The sequence below is a fragment of the Crassostrea angulata genome, chromosome 2 (assembly GCF_025612915.1).
Source record: "Crassostrea angulata isolate pt1a10 chromosome 2, ASM2561291v2, whole genome shotgun sequence".
Lineage (NCBI taxonomy): Eukaryota > Metazoa > Mollusca > Bivalvia > Ostreida > Ostreidae > Magallana > Magallana angulata.
Genome location: NC_069112.1, coordinates 2,821,720 through 2,827,719, shown reverse-complemented (window position 1 = coordinate 2,827,719; position 6,000 = coordinate 2,821,720). Strand labels below are relative to the sequence as shown.

Here is a 6,000-nt window from a genome sequence, read left to right as displayed (position 1 = left end):
TTTCCGTATCAAAGATGAATGTCCCAATCATTATCAACCGTGTGAAGTTTTTTTTTTTTTTATTAATTTATGCATAATAGATTTCCTGAAATATTTAGACAAAATATAAACAACAGTTGTATGTCGACGGACTGCTTTGTCGAAGGATCTTGCTACCACCTTATATAATTTGACATGGTACATTGTTTGTCCTGACTTACTTTTATATTCAAATATTTGGTCTTTTATTTAAAAAAAAGGCAAATACTTCCTGTATATTTGTTACTGATTTTGTATTACTGCGTTTAACCTATAGTAAGTATAAGCAGTTTTATAAGATAATAACTCATTACATGCATGCATTATCACCTGATATAATCACCTCATATAATTGTTCATTAACAAATATACCAAGTATTCTACATGTACTCAACAACACCCCTACCCACTTTTTTTAAAGAAGGAAATCACAACCACAAAATGGAATCGAGAAATTATGAATTGATTCAACGGCAGTTTATTCAATGGCATTTACGTCTTATAGACAAGTCTATTCAATGGCATGTACGTCTTACAGACTGCCTTATATAATTTGACATGTATATAGTTTGGAGTGACTTACTTTAATGTTACTTGTGTCTGTATCATGTCTGTGTGACCTATTCAATGGCATGTACTTCTAATAGACTGCATTGTGTAATGCGAGATGATACATCTAATCGACTACCTTATATAGTTTGACATGGTACATAGTTTGTCGTGACTTACTTTTATATTCCATGTGTCGTTTAATGTAATCTGTAGTTCCGCTCTACTACTCGGAAGCTATGGATTGTAGTTTTTTCCCCTAACACCCGATTTAGCACGCGAAAAGCAGAACTCTGTAGTCTATAATAAATAAAAAGAGAAACTGGAATACTGGAACATCAAGAAAACTCGTAAACAAGCGACATGTTCTCTCATACACTATTTCTATTTCCCAACCGTCATAAAGCCCCCCCCCCCCCCCCCCCCCACCACCACCAAAACAAGACTTCACTTCAATTCAAAGTTCACATTTTTTAAAACAAGAAATGTTTTAATCAAATCAAAGTTACATATAATAATCAATATCTTACCCAATGATGACAAATGTATTTTTTGTCAGATTATTAAAATATCTGGCCTGTAATAATGCATATGAAACCTGCAGTCAGGTGTACCTGAATGTGTACAGGTGTCGTATTACATCAAAACACCTTGTATTATGTAGGGCAACCAGTCTGGTGTACCTGAATGTGTGCAGACTTTTTCGGGCTGACATCGAGAACCCAACAATAGAAGTGTCACTTGATTGGTTGGTTTACTGTATAGTCTGTGTCAGTCCCTGAATTGTTGTACTTTATATCTTTTTGCATGTGTTTGACATAAGATGAATGTGAAGAAGTAAAGTATTAAACAAATATTGAAACACTCTCTCTCTCTCTTTTTTATTTCAATAAACTTTTTTTTTCTAGAAGAAGCTAGTATCGTTCCAGCAGAGATATCAAGTATAAATTCACACTAGCTGTACATCGATCATGGAATGTATCAGATTCCAATCTAATATATTTTAAAATTCAGTTTAAATTGTTGATTGTTTGCCCAGCAATGTATAAATTTAAAACAAAACTCATGCAGTTTATTAGCAATTTTCACCGAATCACGCTCGAGTTTTCACCCCCCCCCCCCCCCCCTGCATCATGTTTTAAATGTTGATACACCAGACTGGTTGCCCTACATAATACAAGGTGTTTTGATGTAATACGACACCTGTTCACCTACGATGACGCGAATAATTAGAATGCCACACTGTAAGCTGATAGGCGTGTGTGGTGTGTAAGGATGAAAGTATTTTTGAATTTAAAATCAAAATTAGACTGTCTGGTAGAAGTTTGTAGTACATGTTTTTTATTAATTCGTTTTAAATTACCATCGTTTGATAGATGCTTTATATGATTGTTACGTGTGCTTAGAACTTTCCATGGATATAAAAGATATTAAAGAATAATGATTAGTATGTCAATTATTGTTTTATTAAAGAAATAGGGACTTGATTATACAATCTTAGGCATGCTTTCATAAATTACTAAAATTAAATTACATCCATTGAGACCAATTTTTAATCTCCAGATTATAAAGTCCGCAGCCAAAACAACCTCTCCGGGTTTTTTTTTATTTTCTTTTTAAATCAAATCAATTCATTACAAAGCGACGGCGGCCCATTATTGACCCATTTAGATAAAAATAATTGTGGTTTGACGAACCTATTGATACTTATGTTTAGGAATTTTTTTCATTGCACAAATTAACCAAAAGCAACACATTTCTGAGTACATGGACTTAAAAAATAGTTGTTTTCACAGGGCGAAAAACAATCTTTAAGCAAGTCCTTAAAGGTGGCTTAAAGGTGGCTTAAAGGAGATACAATCTTTAAGCCACCTTTAAGTCACCTTTAAGCTGAGCTTATAGGTCCTTAATGTCCAAACTTCTTTAAGTCACCTTTAAGACATCTTTAAGCTACCTTTAAGCATCTTTAAGTGGCATTTATGCTCCCTTTAAGTTGTCTTTAAACCATCTTTAATTTCCCTTTAAGTCAGGTTTGATCAAACTGAACAATAAAAACATGTATTAAATGCAAAAGCTCTTTTATAGGGAGGGGAGGGGGTGATCCGAGTGATGATATAATTTCCAAGGAAGGGAAGGGGATGTTCCAGGCGGTTTTATTAAACACATATCGCTATCATCAACACCGCTCCGATGGACACAGATTGCCGTTATAAAATTCTTGATAATTTTTTTTTTCAAAATTATTCAAAATTATTGTAGGGGTGAGTGCAGTCTCTGTATCTAAATTCGTGTATGAAATTATATCTAATTATGTTTGTTTCCTATTATAAATTAATCGGTGAAATATATATATATCTCTCTCTCTTTCTCTCTCTCTCTCGCTCTGTCTGTCTTTCTTAGTTCATCCGGTTATTAAACAAAATAAAGATAATGAACCAAAACTGCATGATTTAATTTAATAATCGGTTGAAGGTATGTATTTTTTTCAATTTTAATTATTTCTAGGTCTAATTCTAGATCTGCTAGATAAATGTTAAAGATGAAAATACTCTCAACTGCCTTTGTTATATCGTGCAGGATATTACTGCTTTGTTTGTCTAGACATAGTTTTGTTCGTTTGTGTATATCTAATTAGAGTCTATTGTTTGTCCAACTTAAGAAAACCCCCGGAACTAACACAGAATATACAAGATATACACAACAGTTGTGTCTTGTGCCCAGGTGCATGTTTGTGTATATCTAATTAGAGTCTATTGTTTGTCCAACTTAAGAAAACCCCTGGAACTAACACAGAATATACAAGATATACACAACAGGTGTGTCGTGTGCCCAGGTGCAAGTCAGTGTTTCTAAAGGCGTTAAATCTTAGTATGTACGTGTATACGATAATTCTAGTGAACAAAAGATTATTTACATTTGTAATTCATTTTCAAAGAATTATTTCCCAACTCTGTGATTTAAAAATGTTACGTCTACAAATTAAAGCTACATGTATGTAAGAGTAAAATCTAGAGGCTAATTAATTCCTGTACCGGTGATCATAAATTATTATGGGGTTAAGGGGTTAATTGTTAAAATATAAGTATAAGAGTAAATATGTCACATACCCGGCCTGGTACATCATACAATTGTATGTGCAAGTATATGTATACAATATTTGCAATTGCCACATGCAGTAAATACGTCATCCGTTATTGGTAATATTGTTTGTTATAGAATTGATAGTCTAAAAATCATGTATACAAGTAAATGTTTAAACATACTGGAACAGCGCCGTGATCATGAAAACCGGGAAAATTGCGTAGAACTAATACCCTAATACTAATACTAATACTAATAGTTTCAATGCATTTAATAAAAGAAATGATTTCATCTTCTTCCTTGCATTTCATTTAGCTGTGAATTAGATGAACGTTTATCTACTCGGTTTAAATTTATTTACTAAATAAGCCTAACGGTTTCCATTATGGTATAATATATTTTTTTCACTGAAGACCAAGTTCCGTATTTCATTCTAAATATATGCATGCATGTAATTTATAAATTAGATATGATTGATTGTTACAATTTGAATGGAAGTCAAAATCTGAAACTAGATGCTGTCATTAGACAGTAATACCCGCACCATGTGTTTGCCCCTAAATAACACTGTTTTGTACCAGTTTAATTAAAAATGAAGGCTCTATGCAAGCTCCGGTAATACAATTAAAATTTATAATTTTCATAACTGAAGGATGAGATCCCTTCCCATATGATAATACACATCGTGACATGAGCAGCACTTTATGTGCAATTTGGGGTAGAACTGTTTGCAGTGAATTTTCAGTTATTCAATAATCTTAACATTTTATGTCATAGAAAGTATAATGGTCTACATAATTATTACAAACAAAATTAAAAATTAAATTATGCCCCCTCCCCGTGGCGGTTGCCGGTTTTAGATTTGCTTCTGTGTGCCTACATGAACATCATCGTGTGCACAGATTTAGAAAAGGGGTGGGGGTGAGGGGTCCAGACCCCCCCCCCCATGAAAATTCATTTATATCAATTGTAAAATTACCAAAAATACACCTTGGACCCCAATGCTCTTACAGACATGTAAACGCTCAAACCCATTGCGCTTCAATGTTAGGTAACATTATTTGGGGGTAAATATTTAATCAATATTTAATATACTTTATTGTTATAATATACTAGTATATAATATACTATATATATATAAAAATACTAGTTTCACAAATTACTAGTTTCACAAATTACCGGGTATTTTAATGTTTACTGTATTTTAATTTTTAATGTCGTCAGTCCTACGTTTTTTTTTCTTCCATCTCAATGATACTGTATCGTCTGTATAATAAAAGATCGTCTAGAACACCGAAAATTCAATTTTGATGTAAGTATATACATGTACATCATATTTGAAATATAAAAATACTCAAAACACGCATAAAACGCTTTCACTAACTGCGTACGTTACGCTGATATGCCAGCAATACCATACAAGAAAAATAAGTAAAAAGTTATAGCTAATTTGCTCGTTTAATAATGTTAATGTTTCACAATTCGTATACATTTGATTTTTCCGTTTCCGTACTCAACTAAAGCTATTTAGTGTAATATGTAATATGTAATATAATTTTTTTTTAAGAATAACATTTTTTACCAGTTTACAAAAGTTTTTAGACACCCAAATTATATTTTGATTTTAATAGATCATTCGACAAGGGAGGGGGGGGGGCAGTTTATATTTGAGTTTGTTTGGGAGTTGGGGTTCCAAGTCATATATTTGACAATTTTTTAATGTAATTTAAAATAAGACTAAGCCATACTACAGTCATGAACATGAATAGTATAGAGCAAAACACAAACTAATACATGTACATGTATATATACATAGGATGTATTACAAAACAGATGATTGATCTATATATGGGTTCTTAAATTGAATCATATATCATGTACATATTATATTATTGTTTCTTTGTTCAAGGCATTTAAGATGGTATGTAGGTCATGATCCCAAGTGCTCTTCCTGAAATTATTAAATATCATAAAATCCATTGAGATCCCCACCTTAATCCAAAGATATTATTCCTCCTTAGGTCATGCAGGCGCATCAGATCATTATGGCATGTAAGTCATGACCCTAAGGGATTATCCTGACCCCCTTAGAATCAGAAATTGTCAATTATCTTTAAATTATTGATGTTTGATGATCCTATCTCTATTTAATCTTTATTATTAAGTCTCCCGAATGAAATTTTGGAGACTTATTGTTTTTGTACGGTTCTTAATACGGTACATGTATTATTATTCATCTTCTTTTTCTTCTTTCCTGCTCTGAACTTGTTTCTCAGAGATGGCTGAACATAATTGTACAAAACTCTAGGATATGATAGGCCTGCATATCTAGTTGTGCACCCTGGTTTGATT

General features: G+C 32.5%; 1 long non-coding RNA gene across 1 annotated transcript in view; it reads right to left on the bottom strand.

Moving 5' to 3' along the window:
- Window positions 1-746: 746 nt before the first annotated feature.
- LOC128171472 (uncharacterized) overlaps window positions 747-6,000 on the bottom strand; it is an 81,356-nt gene continuing 76,102 nt past the window's right edge. The window contains exon 3 of the long non-coding RNA XR_008242091.1: window positions 747-867. This is a non-coding gene — a long non-coding RNA (uncharacterized LOC128171472). The remainder of the gene's footprint in view (window positions 868-6,000) is intronic.